Here is a 23,001-nt window from a genome sequence, read left to right as displayed (position 1 = left end):
GCCCAAATACAAAGTTCTCTTTCATGGAAATTGCTAGGTCTCTTAAGTGTAAATGATAAGTTCACATGGAAATTAGCTGAATTATTTTCTGTTAAAACAACGTTAGTTTCCACTTTGATCCAAATTGAGAAATAACGCTCAGTTTATATTTTAAGAACCTGATGATTTTAGGCATAAGTGACAACTGCTTCAAACATTCAATCAGTAGGCGTAAGAGTTCATACAGCATATTATCCACTAACTCAAAAATTACATAGATTCTGTCTGACAAAATTTTGTAGCATTTCTCTGGGGTGGGTGGGAAGGATATAAGACCATAAGACCAAGGAGTGGAAGTCAGACCATCAAGCTCATCAAGTCCGCCATTTAATCATGACTGATGGACATTTCAACTCCACTTACCCGCACTCTTCCTGTAGCCCTTAATTCCCTGTGAAATCAAACATTTGTCAATCTGTGCCTTGAAGACATTTAACGTCCTAGCCTCCACCGAGCTCCATGGCAAAGAATTCCACAGGCCCACCGCTCTCTGGCTGAAGCAATGTCTCCTCATTTCCATTCTAAATTGACTAATTCTAAGCCTTTGCCTACGGGTCCTTGTCTCTTCGCCTAATGGAAACAAACTCCCAGCATCTACCCTTTCTAAGCATTATCTTGTAAGTTTCTATTACATCTCCCCTCAACCTTCTCAACTCTAATGAATACAATCCCAGGATCCTCAGCCGTTCATTGTATGTTAGGCCTACCATTCCAGGGATCATCTGTGCGAATCTCTGCTGGAAATGCTCCAGTGCCAGTATGTCCTTCCTGAGGTGTGGGACCCAAAATTGGACACAGTATTCTAAATAGGGCTTAACTAGAGTTTTAGAAAGTCTCAGAAACACATCGCTGATTTTATATTCCAATCCTCTTGAGATAAATTACATTTGCTTTCTTAATCACGGACTCAACCTGCAAGTTAACCTTGAGAGAATCCTGGACAAGCACTCCCAGATCGCTTTGTACTTTGGCTTCATGGATTTTCTCACCATTTAGAAAATAGTCCATGCCTGCATTCTTTTTTCCAAAGTGCAAGACCTCACATTTGCTCAAATTGAATTTCATCAGCCATTTCCTGGACCACTCTCCTAAACTGTCTAAATCTTTCTGCAGCCTCCCCACCTCCTCAGTGCTGCCTGCCTATCCACCTAACTTTGTATCATCGGTGAACTTTGCCAGAATACCCCCAGTCCCTTCATCCAGATCATTAATCTATAAAGTGAACAGCTGCGGCTCCAATACTGAACCCTGCAGGACACCACTTGTCACCAGTTGCCATTCCGAAAAAGAAACTTTTATCCTAACTCTCTGCCTTCTGTCAGACAGTCAATCCTCAATCCATGCCAGTTGCTCACCTCGAACACCATGGGCCCTCACCTTACTCAGCAGCGTTCCATGAGGCACATTATCAAAGGCCTTTTGGAAGTCTAGATTGATAACATCCACTGGATTTCCCTGGTCTAACCTACCTGTTACCTCTTCAAGGAATTTTAACAAGTTTGTCAGGCATGACCTTCATTTACTAATTCCATGCTGACTTGCTTTAATCCGACCCTGCACTTCCAAGAATTTAGAAACCTCATCCTTAACGATGGATTCTAAAATTTTACCAAAAGCTAAAGTTAGGCTAATCGGCCGATAATTTTCCATCTTTTGTCTTGATCCTTTCCTGAACAAGGGGGTTACAACAGCGATTTTCCAATCATCTGGGATTTTCCCTGACTCCAATGACTTTTGAAAGATCACAACCAATGCCTCCACTATATCTTCAGCCACCTCCCTCAGAACTCTAGGATATAGCCCAATGGGGCCAGGAGATTTATCAATTTTTAGACCTTTTAGCTTTTCTAGCACTTTCTCTTTTGTAATGGCTACCATATTCAACTCTGCCCCCAACTCTCCTTAATTGTTGGGATATTACTCACATTTTCCACTGGGAAGATTGACTCAAAGTACTTTTTAAGTTCTTCAGCTATTGCCTTATCTCCCAGGCTTGCTGCATCAATTTGGAGAGGCCCTATGTCTACTTTTGCCTCTCATTTGTTTCTTAAGTATTGAAAGAAACTTTTACTATCATTTCTAATATTACTGGCTAGCTTACCTTCATATTTGATCCTCTCCTTCCTTATGTCTCTTTTTGTTGCCCTCTGTTTGTTTTTGTAGTTTTCCTAATCTTCTGATTTCTTAGTGCTCTTGGCCACTTTATAGGCTCTTCCTTTTTTTTGATACATTTCCTGACTTGGTCAGCCATGGCGGTCTAATTCCACACCCCCACCCTGGATAATCTTTCTTTTCTTTGGGATGAACCTCTGTACTGTGTTCTCAATTACACCCAGAAACTTCTGCCATTGTTGCTCTACTGTCTTCCCCGCTAGGCTCTGCTTCCAGTCAATTTTCGTCAGTTCCTCTCTCATGCCCCTATAATTACCTTTATTTAACTGTAATACCATTACATCGGATTTTGCCTTCTCTCTTTAAAACTGCAGGCTGAACTCTACCATATTATGTTCGCTGCCTCCTAAGTGTTCCCTTACTTTAAGATCTTTTGTAAAGTCTGGCTTATTACATAGCACTAAGTCCAGAATAGCCTGCTCCCTTGTGGGCTCTATCACAAGCTGTTCCAAAAAAATTATCCTGTAAGCATTCCATGAATTCTCTTTCTTTGGATCCACTGATAACATTATTCACCCAGTCCACCTGCATATTGAAGTCCCCCATTATCACAGTGACCTCGCCTTTCTGACATGCCCTATCTATTTCCCGGTACATCTTGCACCCCTGATCCTGACCACTGCTGACAGGTCTGTACATAACTCTCATTATGATTTTTTTTTTTGCCTTTGTGGTTCCTCAACTCCACCCATACAGACTCCACATCTTCTGACTCTGTCATTCAGTGCCATAGATTTAAGTTCATTCTTAACTAGCAAGGGAACCCCATCTCCTCTGACAACCTCCCTATCTTTTTGATAAGTTGTAAATCCTTGGATGTTTAACTGCCAGTTCTGAACCTCCTGCAACTATGTCTCTGTGGTGCCGACCACATCATGACCATTCACGATGATTTGTGCTGTTAATTCATCTACTTTGTTACGTATGCTATGAGCATTCAGGTAAAGCGCCTTAATGCTAATTTTCTTATCCTCGTGATTTCCAACATCTCTAGTGATATGTCCTAAGTTATTCTTCCTTTTTGCTTCATTCCTAGCCTGCCTCGAACTTAAACCCTGCACACATGCTAACCTGCAGCTTATCTTCCTATTTGACTCCATACTCCCTGTCGCTTTCGCTTTCCCTTCCCCCAACTCAAGTTTAAAGTCCTAGTGACCACCCTATTTATTCTTTTCACCAGAACTCTGGTTCCAGATCGGTTCAGGTGGAGACTGTCCCATCAGTACAGGTCACCCCAGTTCCAAATCGGATGCCAATGTCTCATGAAATGGAATCCCTCTTTCCCAAACCAATCTCTTAGCCATGTGTTTACTTCCCTAATATTTTTTATCCCCGTGCCAATTAGCACATGGCTTGGGAAGTAATCCAGAGATTATGACCCCAGAGGACCTGTTCTTCAATTTCTTTCCTAGTGCTTGATAATCCCCAAACAGGTCTCCTTCCTAGCCTTGCCTATGTTATTAGCGTCAACGTGGATCACAACAACTGGGTCTTCTCCCTCCCGCTCTAATATCCTTTCAAGCCGATCGGAGATGTCCTGCACCCTCGCACCAAGCAGCCAACACACCATGCTGAGACTCGTAATCCAGCTCACAAAGGATACTATCTGTCTCCCTAATTATAGAATCCCCTATAACAACTACTTGTCTTTTTGCTCCCCCCTCTTGAATGGCCTTCTGCACCTTTCCCTCAACCATACAGGAAGCAAGGGTCTCATACCTGTTGGATAAGGTCAAGGGTTAAGTCTCCTTCCTCCTGAACTCAAGATCCCCCTACCTGCCTCTTTTGCAGTCATACCCTGTTGTTCCAGATCACTAATTGAATTTAAATTACTTAATCTACCAGGTGTGACTGTCTCCTGAAACAAAGCATCCCAGGTAACTCTCCCCCTCCTGGATGTGCTGCAGTGTTTGAAGCTCAGATTCCAGATCATCAATTCTGATCTGGAGTTCCTCCAGCAACCAACTTTCTGCAGATGTGGTCACTGCCCCATTTTCTTGTTTTATTTCTCCCCAATGGTGGGAAGTATCCTCCTAAGATTGAAAATGAGTAGCTTTGTGTAATCAAAGCAACAAAATCCATAGCTGACCACATCATAATAACAGATTTGTTCTTTGATAATTTGGCTGTATCACTGGACTGTCCTGAAAGATATTCTGGTAAGGATTGTTCCAAATTACTTGCCAAAGTTTTCACTCACTAAACTGTTGTTGTTGTGCCACCACAGTCTTGCCAGACCATAGGGGGCTGCTCTCATATTAGAGAGAAGCAGCTGGTGGTGACTTAACCTGAGGGCCACCAGTCCTCATGTGAGGGAAGAGGTTGAGAAGGAGAGTCCTTCATGCTAACCTTGATCGTAGAGTTTGCAATGGGTAACAGATCAGACACACCCTTATGGGAATCCACTATGGCTGCAAAAACAAGTTTTGGTCTATTCCTACCACCTGACTGATATTATCTAACTAAATGTCTTCAAACATTTGCAGAGCTTGCAGCCAAATGTTTGCATCCTTTACACAACATTTTGGCCAGAGCAATGATCTTGTAACCAGATTTTTTTTTATTTTGGAAACAAGTTGAAAACCAACATTAATGATGGTCAAGTTTGTCAGTTTATTCTGGTGCTGAAAGCCCCAGAAGATCAAGTCATGGGAAAATAACAATAACATATGATTGGTAATGCTTTAAAAAGTAGCTCTCTGACCTTTTTGTGTCACTTTAAATAGCACAATGTGAACAAAACTGTGGGAACAATCAGTGTTAACATGATTCACAGACATATCTCTAGCCCAACCCCTGAGTGATATGAGATCTAAGTTAACTGCATGTACTGATAGTCCTTTTAGGTCTTCTGCAAATTCTTATTCAGGTAGAAAATCTGTTTGTCAAGAGTCTAGAGAGGGTTAACATTGTTAAATGTCTTGGGGAAACTTTTGCTTCAAAATAGCTACATAACTGTTTTTCAAAGACTTATTCTGATACTTAAAGGTGTAGCCTTTTATAATAACAAACCAGTTTAAAGCAGTGTTTTCCCTGGAGTAATGACAGCAATAATTAAAGAGACAGTGTATTTGTAGAAAGCTGATTTGCAAATGTATTTTCTTTTCAGCAAATGAAAGACTGAATGAGTCTTTCATTAAAATCATTTACTAATGACTCATTAAACAAGTAACACAATGGACAGTATCTTCCCAACCCTTGAACAAGTTAGCCATTGGAAAATCATTGGGAAAGCAGGGTGAAATCAGCAACTATGACATCCTTGACTTTAAGTAAGAAGCCTAACTCTCCAACTACATTAGAACACTGAGACAAGAATTATGCTAGTAAAGAGTGAAAGGCCTCCTTGCATCCATTTGGAGGTATTTGCATTCTATTATTAGAAGGTTGAGAGGTGACTTAATAGAAATCAGCAACTATGACATTCTTGACTTTAAGTAAGAAGCCTAACTCTCCAACTACATTAGAACACTGAGACAAGAATTATGCTAGTAAAGAGTGAAAGGCCTCCTCGCATCCATTTGGAGGTATTTGCATTCTATTATTAGAAGGTTGAAAGGTGACTTAATAGGGACATATAAGATAATCAGAGGGTTAGATAGGGTGGACAGGGAGAGCCTTTTTCCAAGTATGGTGATGGCATGCATGAGGGGGCATAGTTTTAAATTGAGGGGTGATAGATATAGGACAGATGTCAGAGGTAGTTTCTTTGTTCAGAGAGTAGGAAGGGTCTGGAATGCTTTGCCTGCAACGGTAGTAGATTCGCCAACTTTAAGTACATTTAAGTCATCATTGGACAATCTATGGACGTACATGGAATAGTGTAGGTTAGATGGGCTTCAGATTGGTCTGCAACATCGAGGGCTGCAGTGCCTGTACTGCGCTGTTATGTTCTATGCTCTATGTTCTAAACTTGCTTAAATACTACACAGTTTCCCATTTTTCCACCTCTCCAGTAGGAAGTAAACTGCAACAATTATGGATTGCAAATCAATGGTTTCTTGGTGATTGCAGCTTACTATTTGCTCCTCTGGGTCTCCATGATTAATGATCAATACCTCAGGCACATCCCATAGGCAGTAACCGTCTGAACACCCCAAGTATGGTTGGACATGTACAAGCCCCATGACAACACCATGGCACCTTCTGATCCACTTAGAAGGCAACTTTGCACTTTGATGCTGCACTTCAGAGTGTACCAGCACTTATCATTATAATGCTACTGACAGAAGACAAATGGCCAGACCTCAAAGCCTAATAGGGAGTTGATCACTGTCAAGCCAAGGGGGGCAGCATTCTGTCAGGGTTCCCACCTCTGTAGATCAAGGGCAGAGAGCAGTATCAATCCAGGAGATCGGTCATGGTCAGTTGACTGCTTGTGGCAGTCAGGATTCTGTATCATTACACCATGGTGAGGAGGCTACTGTAAGTCTTGGATATCAGCTCAAAGAAGATCAAGGTAGGAGGTGCAGTGGGAGTGGCGGCAAAGAGTGGGGTGTAGTAGTTGGGTTACCAAGGTTTACAACTTTGGTTGGGAAGTTGGGAAAGCCATTTCTCAGGCTTTCAGGTGGCATGTTGGGATGCCGAAGAGACAATAAATACGAAGAGGAAGGCTCAATATATAAGCCAGGGACACTATAGTTGCTGTGAGTGTGAGAGTCATTGACAGTCACAACCACCCTGGTAATCACAGGGGTGCAGGGCAACATGATGGTTGGCATGACTAAGCTGTTGGGCTGGGGCTTGGAGGGTGATGTTGGGACATGAAGTTAAAATTCAGAGAGATACGTGGAAGCTCAGAATTGATGGATTGGTTAGGGAGTGCCACGTAGAAAGGAATGTGAAGGTTCAGAGAGCCTTTAGTTACCACGCTGAGTCTGTGTCTCATTGTCAAGTGTGACTTGTATTGCCTTCCATTTGCATGCAAATTGTAAATGTTTATCGAAATGGAAAAGGGATGTAATCATATCTGGAGTGGACAGTGATTCCACTCCAGGTGTGTGCTCAGAAACAAGCTCTACTTGTGAGTGGAGAAAGAAGTGACAAAAAGCAAGTGCATTAATCAGGCACTTTAACAGAACGCGTTAAAGTCACTGTAATCATAATATCCCGCACGTGAAATGCAAGCATTGTCCACCTGAGTGAGATGAAAATCCTAATAGCAAGCAATTTTAACCATGTCACTGCAGGTCGAAATGTTCATCTCTGTGATGCAGAAATGATCGCAGATGACCTTTAAAAGTGGCTCCTATGAGTCATAGCTCACAGAAACAAACCAAGATCTCATAGACTGCAGAAGTGAATGGAACGGATTTCCTCTCTCCTTGAATTGTGCAGAACTGGACACTACACCTTAGGAAAGATGTATTGGCCTTGGAAGGAGTACAATGTAGTTTTACAAGAATGATACCTGTTTTTTCTAGTATTTAGAAAGTTAAGGGGTGATCTGATCAGTGTTTTCAAGGTGTAAGGATGAAAAGACAGTTTGTTGGGGATTCCAGTACTAGAGTGCATGGTATGAGAATTTGGGCCAGGTCATTCAGGAGAGCTGTTAGGAAGCACTTCAAACACGAAGGGTGGTAGATGTTCAGAGTTTTCTTCGGTAAATGGTAGTAGAAGCTTAATCAGATTTTAGTTTTAAATCTGAAATTGCTTAACACAAAATTAAAGTGTTAAGAAATATGGGCCAAAGGCAGGTAATTAGACCCAAGATCAGCCATGATGTCATTGAATGGTGAAACAAACTTGAGGGACTGAATGACCTACTCCTGTTCCAATGTTCCTATAATTGTATGTATTCAACACAATGTACTTATGTGATGTTGCCATATTTGGTGATGTGGGGGAACAAGGAATCAACAAAACATCAGCATTTAAAATATTCTACTGTATACATAACATTGCACTGTGTTCATTAGAATAATGTTCCTTCATCAAAGGTCCTTGTTGAGATATTCCATGACAGCTCTGATTGGAGTCCTGCATGTCCTACTCTATAGAGCATTGTGATAAACCATTAAGAGCTGAGTGCCTTAAAGGATGGTCATTGGGAGCCAAGGGCTACCCTCTGCAACCATTGTTGATGACTCCATTATGTAAACCCAAAACTCAGGCCAAGTACTCCAACGGCATGCAATAACATCTCTGAACATCTTGATTTAGAATTTTCTTTTTAGATGCCATATAGCTCATTCTTTGGCCTGGATCATGTTGGACCATAGATTGCAACTACTATCAAACTATTGTGCACTGCCCAACTCAAATACACCAATAACCACATTGGCACACTTTCAAGCAGTGATTACTGATCTCAGGTCAGTTGCATGAAATGCTGAAAGGATTCAGTTATCTAGCATCAATAGTGGAGAGAGAAGCAGAATTAATAAGTCAGAAATATCCTGGATTTTAAGTAGATTTTTGGAGTTCAGACAGGAGAAAATGTTGTAATGTGGAGGATCGGAAATATTAAATGAAAAAATTGATTTTTTGTGACAGAGCCAAAGGGAGTAATAATGGGGCAAGTGAAGGTAAAAATGATGTGTCCAAGTATGATGTGAAGATGCCAGTGTTGGACTGGGGTGGATAAAGTTAAAAATCACACAACACCAGGTTATAGTCCAACAGGTTTATTCAAAAGTACAAGATCCTCGAGGGCTGTTCCTGCATCTGGAAGCTAGTGGGGCAGGTACATAGCACACAGAATATATAAGTAAAGTATCAAAGTGTCGTACAACTGATATGATGTATTACACAGACCTAGTTGGCTGTTAAGCCTTTGATCACTTAGAATAGGGATGCAGGTTTCAATTGATTACTATATAAATCCCAGAATTTCTTTCAAGTCACAGCCCTGAGATAACTAAAGGTTTTATCATGGGAAGTATAGCAGAGAAATGAGCATCCAAATCCAAAACAAAACACAAGATGCAAAGAAAATGAAGCAAAATGAGGGGGGGGGGAGGGGTTCACGCTCTGAAATTATATTCAATGTTTGCTCAGAAAGCTGCACAGTGCCTATTTGTGAGATACAAACAAGGACTGCAGATGCTGGAAACCAGATTCTAGATTAGATTGGTGCTAGAAAAGTACAGCAGTTCAGGCAGCATCCGAGGAGCAGGAAAATCGGCTTTTGCCCGAAACATCGACTTTTCTGCTCCTCAGATGCTGCCTGAACTACTGTGCTTTTCCAGCACCACTCTAATCCTATTTGTGAGATGAGCTACTGTTGCTCAAGTCTACATTGAGCTTCATTGAAACATTGCAATTGGCCAAACCATTTCTAGTCGAGAAGATTTACAATAAGACAGGATTCTAAATGTTAAGCAAAAAAACCGTAAGAACTGTGGATGCTCGAAATCAGAAACAAAAACAGGAATTGTTGGAAAAACTCAGCAGATCTGGTAGCATCTGTGGAGAGAAAGCAGGCTTAATGTTTTGAATCCAGTGACTCTTTCAGAACTGCTAAGATTCTGCAAATTGTAAATGTTAAGAATGAAATGTGTTTTGATCATTTAGAAACTCTTCAGGTAGCATCTAAGAAAAGGCATGGAGTTCATGATGTGTGATTATTCTCACCCTCACTGAGCAAAATGTAGGTAGAATGCCAACTTTGTGCTGCTTGCTCATTAGAATGATTTCTGTGTGCTGTAATATCCAAGTGCTGTACACCATCTGAACTCAATTATTTTAGACTGAAATTCATATCTGGACCTTCCTGACCAGAGACATCCTGTACAATGCCAATTGTGCTATAGAGCCTTTTGGAAGTGTTTTCTAATAAATTTCTTTAAAACATGTTTTAGTAAATATGTGAAGGTCATTTTCTGCTCAGATCTTTTATGATGCTTTCGATTTTCATGGAAAGCTATTGAGTGCATTACTGCACTAAGATTCTTTGCAAAGAAAAATCCTACTCTTGTGATTATAATGTGGTCAGGCGGATAGTTTTCATAGAGTATGAGTTTCCCGATTGGGGATTTTCATCTGGTCCAACCAGAGAGGCCTGGCTAACAGATAAGAACAGGGCATAGAACATAAAGTACAGCCTAGTACATGTGCTTTGGCCCTTGATGTTGTGCCAGCCTTTTATCCTACTCTAAGATCAGACTAACCTACATACCCTTAATTGTACTATCTTCCATGTGCCTATCCAAGAGTTGCTTAAATGTCTCTAATGTATCTGACTCTACTATCACTGCTGGTAGTACATTCTACACATCCACCACCTGACATTCTGATAACTCTGAGACCTGGTTCTGAGGGAGTTGGATCAGTGTCAAGGACTCCCCATGTGTCAATAAAGGGTGAATTGTTGTTAGAATACCAGCCTCAGTGGAGTTATTTTAGTGACAATGAGAGAAAAATACAATGAGAGAGAAATTTTTTTGCAATAGTCATCCTTGAGTTGGGGTAAGCATTTCTGGCATCATGCCATCATTTGGGAAGCTTGACCTGTTTGATCCTGTCATAAAATATTGGGTCCAGTATATGGAGAGAATATGTTAGAACATAGAACACAGAACATAGAAGAATACAGCGCAGTACAGGCCCTTCGGCCCTCGATGTTGCGCCAATCCAAGCCCACCTACCCTACACTAGCCCACTATCCTCCATATGCCTATCCAATGCCCGCTTAAATGCCCATAATGAGGGAGAGTCCACCACTGCTACTGGCAGAGCATTCCATGAACTCACGACTCGCTGAGTAAAGAACATACCCGTACCATCTGTCCTATACCTACCCCCCCCCCCTTAATTTAAAGCTATGCCCCCTTGCCAGAAGATAGAAAGGATCAAAGCTTGAACTTCAGAGTTGTTGGATATCAGAATCATTTCCAGGACAGGAGATGGTTATTTAAACTTTTGCATGCCAAAATAATTGGGATCAATGCCTTTGCAGGGAAGTTGAAAAAGATTTAATCAAAATTGGAAGGGAGTGGGTTCCAACATATAGAAATAGAAAAGATGTATAAAGGAGTGAAAGTATTGACTAGCACTAGATTAAAGAAGGAAGTAGCAGGTTAAGGCCAACAAGGAACATAAGACATTCCTAACCTGTGTCTATGTAAACACACAAAAATGTGTTATAAATAAAGTTTGTGAGCTGAAAGCACAAACAATCATGTGGAAACAGCATGTTGTGGCAAACCAAATAACAGAACATTGCTTAAAAAGTGGTGGGCTTAACAAGACAGATTATGATGGAATAAGCTAATTGCATTTTGTTTTGATGGCACAACAGAGAAAGCTGTTGAACTGAATTTAATGCAAACTGTCTACATGAATTTTAATAAAATGTTTGATTAAGTACCAATAAAGGACTGGTTTCCAAAATTAAGCCTCGAGCAGTTGGAAGATAAGTGACAGCTTGCAGTGAAAACCTGGTTTAAGGACAGAAAATGGAGAACTTCATCTCATTTTCCACTTGGTGACCTTGTAGCTTCTAGGACTCAACACCAAGTCAAATAACTTTAGAGCTTGATTTCATTCTTTCATGTTTTTTACCCACTTTACACCTGGTCCTGTTATGATTATGGGTTGTTTTTCACACAGTCACCCATTCTTACCTACTCTTAGCTCTAATTATAATCTATTCCGCTTTACTTCTGTCCAGGCTTGCAATACATGATCTGCTTGTTTACCTACCTCTTTCTTTCTGGGCTCCAACTTTTCCTATCCAATCACCTCTCCACTCCCCCACAACCTCATTTTCAGTGTAATTATTTATTTTTCCTAATTGCTTAACAGTTCTGATGAAAAGTCACCAGACTCTAAACGTTAACACTGCTTTCATTCCACAGATGATGCCAGACTGCTGAATTTTGCCAGAAAAATCTTTTGTTGCAGATCTCCAGTATCCGCAGCTCTTTGTTTTATTTCGAGGCATCTGAGGTGCTGTGAGCCATCAGCAGCAGCATTGTATTCAGCCACATGTGGCCCCGTGACCCAGTGTATCCCACTCTTGCCATTACTGTCAAGCTGGGAGATCAACCCTGGTACTAAATAAAGAATGCAGATTGGCGTTCCCAGAGCAGCATTAAGTACAGAGGAACCTCGGTTATCCAGCATTCGATTAACTGAACAAAATACTCCCGCCTGAGTCCTTTGGATAATCGAGGTTCCTCTTTATGCCTAAAGATGAGATGTCAACCTGGTGAAGCAACAACACAGGCCTACTTGTGTGCCAAAAGGGTAAGTAGCATATGATAGAGCCAAATGATTTCACAACCAATGGATCAGATCAAAGTTTTGCAATCTTGCCGCATCCAAGCTTGATTAGTGATGGATAATTAAATCGATTAACAGGAGGAGGAGATGGCTCCATAAATATTTCCATTGTTATGGACTAGACCAAACCCCCTCAAAACATTGCAAGGAGGCAGCCTATACTCTAACTTTTATGAGAGGCACTGCATTCCAGATGTCATTTGATTAGTCAAATTACTAGGTTTTAAGCAAAACACATTTTATTCTTACATCACTGTTAAAATACAAACAAAAAAAAAGGAATTGGCATAACCTGAACTCTATTGAAATATTTAACAAAATAATATTATTTAACTACTATTCATCAACTGTTCCAATATAACAGTATCCGATAAACACACCCTTGAAAAAGGCAAATTCAGCAAAACAGATCTCCCTCACTTACTATCTCCTCCAGTCCAGGAAAAAGAACCTCAGCAGAATGAATCTAGCAGCAGAGAGAGAACTCAAACTTGTGCAGCTGCAGACAGAGAGAGAGAGAGAGTTGTGTCCAGCAGCTTCAACTCCAAAACCCCAACTTCAAACAACTAAAACCCAGGGTGTGCATGAACCTGACTCCAGCCATTATTTGTCTAATTTAAAAAACAAAGTTATTTACTCAGCTTTCCATAGAGCAGAGACTTAATCACCAGGTTTACAACACTCCTCTTCATGAGAAACACATCTAAACAACCTATTCACCTTATCTATGTCCCTCTTAAAGGCACATGTCATCACACTATTTTCAATGAAGGGGATGCCCAACACAAAAATGCAAAAGAAATAGTGGAAGTATTTGCCTTCACCCAAATGTATAAAGTGGGTGATCTATTTTGGTGTCCTCTGGAGAGCCACAGTATCACTGATGCCATTATTCAGCCAAAATGATTTATACAGTCAGAGTCATATAGCATGGAAACAGGCCTTTAGGCCCAACTCGTCCATGCTGGCCAGGACTCCTCAACTGAACAAGTCCCATTTGCCTACATTTGGCCCATATCCCTCGAAACCGTTCCTCTTCATGTACCTGTCCGAATGACTTTGAAATGTAGAAATTGTACCTGCCTCTACCACTTCCTTTGGCAGCTTGTTCCATTTACACACTACCCTCTAAGATAAAGTTGCTCTCAGATCCCTTTGAAATCTTTCCCGACTCACCTTAAACCTGTGCCCTCTAGTTTTGGACTCCCCTCCTGCGGGGAAAAGACTTTGCCTATTCACCTTATCTATGTCCCTCATGTTTTTTAGAAACCTTTACAATATCATCCTATGCTCCAGGGAAAACAGTTCCAGCCTATCCAGCCTTCTAATAATTCAATTTGCTCCATATGCTAATCAATAAAAAAGGTGATGGGCCCTAGCAACCTCTGACAATATTACTGAAGATCTGCGCCTCAGAATTAGCTGCACTTTTTGTTCGGCTGCTATAGCTATAACACTGGGACCTAGCCAACAAATGGAAAATTGCCCAGGCAGATCATGAGCACAGAATAAAAGACAAATCCAACAAAGACAACTACTGCTCCATCAGTCTAATCTTAATCATTTAAGTGATGGAGGCTGTATCATGAGGAGAAACTTGTTCCGCAATGATTTCCAAGTTTGGATTCTATCAAGGCTACTCCATTCCTGACCCAATACAACCTTGATCCAAATATGGACAAAAGAATTGTACTCAAGATGCAAGGTGAGAGTTTCTGGCCTTGATATTGATGCAGCATTTGACCAAGTTTGACATCAAGGAGTCCTCGCAAAACTGAAGTCAACAGGAATCAGAGAAAACTTGCCACTAGTTAGCATCACATCTAGCACAAGAAAGATGTTTATGGTTTTTACGATCTCAGTCCCAGGACATGACTACAGGTGATCCTTAGGGTAGTGTTCTATGCCCAACCATCTTCAGCTGCTTTATCAAAAACCTTGCTTCCATTATAAGGTCAGAAATGGGGACGATTGCAGATGATTGCACTACGGTCAGCAAGATTTTCAATGACTCAGATACTGAAGCAGCTTGTATCCAGGTGCTGCAAGATCAAAACAACACCAGTGTTTGGACTGATAAGTGACAAACAATGTTTGTATTACGTAAGTACAAGGCAATGACCATTTTAAGAGAATCTAATCATCATCCTCAACATTCAATGTCATCACCATTAATGAATCCCTAACTATCAACCTACTTCCCTAAAGCTCCGATCTATGACCCCCTCTGTCTCCCGAATGATCCTAAGTTCATCCAACTCCAGATGACCACACACATCATGTTGATACTCTCCATTCATTCCTCCTCTGTGCTGTTAATGTGTAGGGGGACATGAGTAACATTGCACTGAAAGTCAATAATGAGTTCCTTGGTTTTGCTGGCATTGAGAGCTAGGTTGTTCTCAGTGAACCATTTGTTAGGTCTTCCACCTCCCGTCTGTAGTCTGTTTTGTTGCCATCTGAAATTCGACCGACTATGGTGGTGTCATCAGCGAACTTAAAAATGGCATTAGTTTGGTGTTTGGTGACGCAGTCCATGGGTATACAATGAGTACAGTAGGGGGCTGAGTACGCACTCCTGGGGGCTCCAGTGTTGAGTGTTAGTGAGGATGAAATATTGTCCCCAGTCTTTATTGATTGTGGCCTGTGGGTCAGGAAACTGAGGATGCAGTTGCAGAGAGTGGGGCTTAGTCTGAGATCACTAAGTTTAGTAATCTGTCTTGAGGGGATAATAGTGTTGAAGGCTGAACTATAGTCAATGACTAGGATTCTTATGTAGCTGTTCTTGGTGTCAAGATGTTCTAGGGAAGAAGGACGGGCAAGTGATATGGCATCTGACTTGGATCCAATAGGCGAATTAGAGTGGGTCAAGAGTAGTGGGGAGGCTGGAGTTGATCAATGCCATGACCAGCCTTTCAAAGCACTTCATGACCACAGAATTTAGGGCCATTGGGCGGTAGTCATTGAGACATGCTGTATGAGCATTCTTAGGCACAGGGATGATGTTGGCCCACTTGAAACAGGCAGGGAAAGTGGCCTGTTGCAGGGATAGGTTGAAGATGCCCGAGAAGATTTCTGCCGGTTGATGTGTGCATGCTCTGACTGCACGGCCTGGTACTCTTTCTGGTCCCATCACTTTCCTTGGATTCACATGAAGGAAAACTGATCTGACCTCTGATACAGGGACTATTGGGATAGTTCTTCGGACTTGTTGGAATAGGTGTTACCTGTCCGCCAAAATTCTGCTCAAAGCAAACGTAGAAGGCATTGAGACAATCTGGGAAGGATATGTCCTCATCCCGCTATCTTGCACTGTCGCGTTTTAGAACCTGTGATGTCATTCAGTCCTTGCCATAGTCGCTGGGTGTCTGTCTGGGGCTCTAATTTGGATCGGTATTGGTCCTTGGCCGTCTTAATAGCTCTGTGAAGGTCATACTTGGATTCCTTATATTTTACTGGGTCTCCTGATCTGAGGGCCTCATGCCTGGTTTTTAGCAGGTTCTGTATGTGCTGATTCATCCAGGGTTTCCTGTTGGGGAACACCCGGATTGACTTCCTCGGTATACAGTCCTCTACACACTTGCTGATAAAGTCTGTGACGGTGGTGGCGTACTCGTCCAAGGTATCTGCGGACTGTTTGAACATTGCCCAATCAGCTGATTCCAGACAGCACCAGAGTTGATCCTCTGCCTCTTCCAACCATCACTGGACCATCCACGAAGGGTCTCCTGCTTGAGCTTTTGCCCGTAAGCCGGGAGAAGAAACAAGACATTATGGTCAGAGATCCCAAAATGAGGGTGGGGGATGGAGTGGTATGCATCCTTCACAGTGGTATAGCGATGATCTAAAATGTTCGAGTCCCTGGTGGGGCAGGTAATGTTCTGGTGGTACTTCGGCAATACCTTCTTTAGATTGGCTTGATTGAAGTTGCCAGTCACAACAAACAGGGCCTCACGGTGTTCCATCTCCAGCGTATTAGTGGTGGAGTACAGCACATCCAGAGCTTCCTCAACCTTTGCTTGTGGCGATATGTACACAGCAGTTAGTATTGCAGTGGTAAATTCCCGTGGTAGATAGGAGCAGCATTTGATGGTGAGGAGTTTAAGGTTTCCTGTTTGTTTTTTTACCGGAGGGAGTGTGCTTAGGACCCAGTGGAGAAGGTAAGTTTCTGATTGTGTTCCGATTTGTCCAGTTAGTTTCTGTTTCAGTTGCCACCGATTTGTTGCTTCAGGTCCAGCCACATTTTTTGCAGAGGTTAGTTCTGACAGATTTCATGTCAGGCGGGAATCTTATAGGGTCAGGAGCGTTTTGTGTTGGTTCTCCTTCCTGGGGTAGTTCTCTCAGGTCCCTCCATTTCCTGGCAGGCCTCAAGCCTGGGGCTAGCATTGGCTGCCTCCGACTGGCTTGGCCTTCTCCAGGGTGGCCGGATGGTTATGGGCACCACCTGGTGTACTGCCTTCATCCAGTAAGCTGGCTGAGGATTGGAGGAGCTTCAAGCTTGTGAGTTTAGAAACAGAGTTATTAGTAATTTTTAAAAGTATTCTATTAAGTTTAAACATTGTAGAATGATTGTAGGAAATAAGAAACTCAGATCTGCACACAGGAGCTCGCAAGGAGTCAACCATACCTGGTGCCATCTTGCTCCTTTGAAGTTAGGCTTAAAGAAACAATTTACAGTTTCACTAGATACCAAACTGTCTAGAACCCATGAGTCCTCCCTCTCCATCAAGAATTGAAGCTACCTCTGAATCTGAGATAGATGTGGCAGATGTCATCAATGCCTTTACCGCCTGAAGGAGAGAATGAATTTTTTTTCTAGATGCTCTAGGCTCAAGAGATGTTCTACTGTGCATGACATATTGCCCATATCAGAAGCAGAGTTGGAGGAACCTGACCTGCTTCTAAAACACCTCAGAAAGAGCTGCAAAATAAAACCAACCTAGGTCCTCGGAGTCAGAGGGAGAAGGATGTAGTGATTGTAAATGAGGACATCTAGGTGGGCATTGTCGAATGAGTTCCCTGATTGAGGCTGTTAATCTGGTCCAATCAGGGAGCCCTGGCTGACAAACAATAACAGGAGTGTCAGACATCCTGTTTGCTCTGAGGGCTGGCTCTGAGGGAGCTGGATCAATGTCAAGGACTCTCCACGTGTAAATAAAGGGTGACTTACTGATGGGATACTGGCATCTGTCGAGTTATTTCACCCATATGTTACATTGGTGATGAAACCTGTTCCATTTATGACAGCAATGTGAACAGAACTAGTTTCTCTAGTAGTGCAAAGTCTATGAAATGATTTATTGTGCTTCTATTTTAAGCAACAAATGTTGCTATTGGATTTTCCATTGGCATTACATAATACTTTCATTGTCAGGTGAGTAAACAAGCCTATTGGATGAGCAAACTAAACTTGATCCAACCTAAACTGATTCCAACTGTTTTAAAGTAAAAGAAGATAAACACCAAACTAATATGAGTCAAAACTAATCATACAGGTAAAATTACAGCTCAGCTAAAAGGTTTCTTGTACATATTTCCATCAATTACAACACTCCCAAACCACAATGATTGAAGTTAGGCTGTGGCCCAGGCCAATGAACCAGCCAAGTTTATGTGGGTTTGACTTTTCATCCCATTATTGTGACAGTGATTCCATTGCTTCAAAGGCCAAATTCTCTTCAGTGCACATCTGGACTCACTTCTTATTGAGGTTCGACTGGAGTGCTAGGCACAGTTGAGTGAGATAAAAGCTGATTACAAATTTGCGGACATAGCATTATGATCCAAAATTATATCCAACACCAGTCAAATCAAACACCTGAAATTAGAAAAATGATTTTCCGTGGTCAGAACCAAACAAGCTTGCAGAGCAGCATATTCCTGTTAAGAATGTCCTGCCTGAAAGTGTGATGGAATCATCTTCAAGAATGACTTTCAAAAGAGAACTCTATAAATACTCGAAGAGAGAAATTCTGCACAGCAAATGTGAAAAAGTAGGAAAGTGCAACTATTTGGATGGCTCTGTTAAAGACTTGACATGGTTATAACAGGCAAATTGTCTTCGGTGCTGTACAATTCCATAAGGAGAATATGTTGTTAACACTTTACCTTTTTCAGTACCTTGCCAGTGTATGGATTTGTAATTAAAAATTATTGTACAACTTGTACAAGCACTGAGATACAGAGAACAATCATCGATGTGGAGAGATAGAAAGCTCTCTCGTGCAAGTACGAGGATATCATCTGTTATATCTCAGGCTGTGTTGCAAGAAGTTAGTCAATATTTGTATAAGTTGATCTGTTTAGTTCTCTCACAATGCTCCTCTCCAAACCAAAATGGTTGACTTTGCAATCGCAGTAACGATTCTGCAATTCCTCTTTTGAGAATTGTTCAGTTGTGTAAACTCCTCATTAACATTTATTTCCCCAGCATTCTCTCACAGGTGACTAGATGGATGACTGCCTTCCTTCTCAAAGATAAATACAGGCAATTATCATTGATTTCTTTGTTAATTATTCTCTGGTTACTTTAAATTTCTTATCCCTCTTCAAATATTCCCACATTAATAGGCCATGGTTCCTTACCATTATTTACAGTGAACCTGGACAATGATGTTGCCCTCTTTGGTCATGAGCATACGATCAGGCACAAGTCCATCCTCACTTGTCAATTATTTCTTTCCTACACTTAATGCCAGTTGTAGTGTCCCTAGTGCCTTTTTGCTGGAGATCAGTAAGTTTAAAAAAAAAGTTTCAAATATATGATCTTGTTAATTTGTATAGTTCAATTAGTCTAAATGAGTGTGATGATCAAGTTGACCAGTTTGGAATGATTTTTTAACTATTTTGATTTTGATTGTCCCTGAAAATGGATGTTGAGTTTACACTGTGCTTTTTAACCACACCTATTCAGTAGAATGCTGGTGTATTCATTTTGTGTCATCTACAAGCAGTCTGGGCTATCTGCATTATGTTCTTTGGCTGCACCTATCAGTTGGGGGCTCAATGTGGCTACTTCCAAATAGTACCAATAGCTAGCCTGCACATCTTTTACTATTACTATTATTACTAATATTACTATTGCAAGTAATAGGCAATAACACATATGGTGGAAATCTCAGATTCAGATGTTTACAGCACACTTGGCTCATTGTGTCTGCACCACACAACAAAGATCTAATATACTAAACACATTTCCAGCTTTTAGCCCATAGCATTGGAGGCTGTGGCAATCTTGGCGGCCCGGCACGGCACAGCGGCACGGTGGTTAGCACTGCTGCTTCACAGCGCTAGAGACGTGGGTTCAATTCCCGCTTCAGGTGACTACCTGTGTGGAGTTTGCACATTCTCCCTGTGTCTGCGTGGGTTTCCTCCGGGTGTTCCGGTTTCCTCCCACAGTCCAAAGATGTGCAGGTTAGGTGAATTGGCCACGCTAAATTGCCCATAGTGTTAGGTGAAGGGATAAATGTAGGGGAATGGGTCTGGGTGGGTTGCGCTTCGGTGGGTCGGTGTGGACTTGTTGGGCCGAAGGGCCTGTTTCCACACTGTAAGTAATCTAATCTCGAAGTACTATTTAAAAATTAGACCAAAAGAAATAGCATCGGGTGTAGGCTGTTCAGTCCCATGACCCTGTTTTGCCATTCAATCGGATCATTTTTGATCTGATATTCCTCACATCCACCTTCTTGCCCTTACACTGTAACCCTCAATTTCCCTCCTGATCAAGAATCTATCTATCTCAGTCTTATATAAAATTCTGCCTCCACAATTCAGTGGCAATTCACTCCAAAGACTCCCAACCCTCTGAGGGAAGAAATTTCACACAAGCACCCCTTTTATTCTGAGACTATGCCCTCTGGTCCTCGACTCTGAGGGGTAACATCCTCTCAGCACTTACCCTGTCAAGCCCCTTAAAAATCCTATATGTTTCAATGAGATCACCTCTCATTTGTCAAAGCTCCAGTGAGTAGAGTCCCAATCTGTTCAATCTTTGTTCATAAGATAATCTCTCCATTCTGGGAATCATCCGAATGGACATTCGCTGAAATGCTTCCAATGAAAGTATTTCTTTCCTTCAGGGGATAAAAATTGCCCACAGTACTCCAGATGTAGTATCACCAGCATCTTGATCAATTGTTGTAAGACTCCTTTACTCTTATAGTCCAGCCCCCTTGAAATAAGGGCAACATTCCATGGGCCTTTCTGAATACCTGTTGCACCTTTGTGTTAGCTTTTAGTTTTGACAGTTTCCAACTGAATTACCCTTTCAGGCTGAGAGAAAAAAACAAACAGTTGTCCTCAATTTTGCTTTTAGCCTTCTATTTCTTACATTAAACTATGCCCCCCACTGTTGACCTTACTACAACTGGAAAAAGCACCTTCCAATCCATTCTATCTATGTCACTCATAACCTAATACATTTCTATCAGGTGCCCTCACAACCTTGGCTACTCCGTGGAAAACAATCACAGCCTCTCCAGTCCTGTCTCATAGCTCAGAATCTTTGGACCAGGTAGCATCTTGGTAAATCTCCACTGCCCACTCTCTAGTGCAATCACATTAACACAGAAAATAATATAACCTGTTTAGGATATAGGTTTGCTCGCTGAGCTGTAGGTTTGATAGCCAGATGTTTCATTACCTGGCTAGGTAACATCATCAGTGGCGACCTCCAAGTGAAGCGAAGCTGTTGTCTCCTGCTTTCTATTTATATGTTTGTCCTGGATGGGGTTCCTGGGGGTTTTTTTTAGATTAGATTAGATTACTTACAGTGTGGAAACAGGCCCTTTGGCCCAACAAGTCCACACCGATCCGCCGAAGCGCACCCACCCAGACCCATTTCCCCTACATGTACCTAACACTACAGGCAATTTAGCGTGGCCAATTCACCTAACCTGCACATTTTTGGATTGTGGGAGGAAACCGGAGCACCCGGAGGAAACCCACGCAGACACGGGGAGAATGTGCAAACTCCACACACTCAGTCGCCTGAAGCGGGAATTGAACCCGGGTCTCTGGCGCTGTGAGGCAGCAGTGCTAACCACTGTGCCACCGTGTTGCCCACGATGGGTTTGTGGTGATGTCATTTCCTGTTCATTTCCTGAGGGATTGATAGATGGTATCTAGATCTATGTGTTTGTTTATGGCATTGTGGTTGGACTGCCAGGCTTCTAGGAATTCTCTGGCATGTCTTTTGCTTAACCTGTCCCAGGATAGATATGTTGTCACAGTCAAAATGGTGTTTTTTTTCTTCCGTGTGTAGGGCTACGAGGGAGAGAGGGTCGTGTCTTTTTGTGGCTAGCTGGTGTTCATGTATCCTGGTGGCTAACTTTCTTCCTGTTTGTCCTACGTAATGTTTGTGGCAGTCCTTGCATGGAATTTTGTAGATGACGTTGGTTTTGTCCATGGGTTGTACTGGGTCTTTTAAGTTTGTTAGTTTTTGTTTGAGAGTGTTGGTGGGATTGTGTGCTACTAGGATTCCAAGGGGTCTTAGTAGTCTGGCTGTCATTTCTGAAACTTCTTTGATGTATGGTAAGGTGGTTAGGGTTTCTGGCTGTGTTTGGTCTGCTTGTCGTGGTTTGTTCTTGAGGAATCTGCAGACTGCATTTTTTGCGTATCTGTTCTTCTTGAATACATTGTAGAGGTGGTTCTCCTCTGTTTTCCAAAGTTCGTCTGTGCTGCAGTGTGAGGTGGCTCGTTGGAATAGTGTTCTGATACAGCTTCGTTTTTGTGTGTTGGGATGGTTGCTGGTGTAGTTAAGTATTTGGTCAGTGTTTGTCAATTTTCTGTATACGCAGGTTTGTAGTTCTCTGTTGTCCTCTCTTTCGACTGTGACGTCCAGAAATGCGAGTTTGTTGTCGGTTTCTTCCACCTTGGTGAACTTTATGCCTGTGAGGGTGTTGTTGTTGATGATGTTAAAAATCTCTGTTATTTGTTTCACTCTCAGGATTCATAGCAGAAGTGGTAATGTAAAGACAAGAACAAACAGCCCTACCAACCATCAAACCAAAAATCTGGGTCCACTACGTAGATGACACCTTTGTCATCACAAAACGAAACAAGATAGAAGAGACTTTCAACATCATCAGCAACACCCTCACAGGCATAAAGTTCACCAAGGAGGAAGAAACCGACAACAAACTCGCATTCCTGGACGTCACAGTCGAAAGAAAGGACAACGGAGAACTACAAACCTGCGTATACAGAAAACCGACAAACACTGGCCAAATACTTAACTACACCAGCAACCATCCCAACACACACAAACCAAGCTGTATCAGAACACTATTCCAATGAGCCACCTCACACTGCAGTACAGACGAACTTTGGAAAACAGAGAAGAACCACCTCTACAATGTATTCAAGAAGAACGGATACGCAAAAAATACAGTCCGCAGATTCCTCAAGAACAAACCACGACAAGCAGACCAAACACAGCCAGAAACCCTAACCACCTTACCATACATCAAAGAAGTTTCAGAAATGACAGCCAGACTACTAAGACCCCTCGGAATCCTAGTAGCACACAAACCCACCAACACTCTCAAACAAAAACTAACAAAC

This window comes from Chiloscyllium plagiosum, chromosome 35 (assembly GCF_004010195.1).
Source record: "Chiloscyllium plagiosum isolate BGI_BamShark_2017 chromosome 35, ASM401019v2, whole genome shotgun sequence".
Classification (NCBI taxonomy): domain Eukaryota; kingdom Metazoa; phylum Chordata; class Chondrichthyes; order Orectolobiformes; family Hemiscylliidae; genus Chiloscyllium; species Chiloscyllium plagiosum.
The sequence above is the reverse complement of the archived record's forward strand: the minus strand, read 5'-3'. Positions refer to the sequence as shown.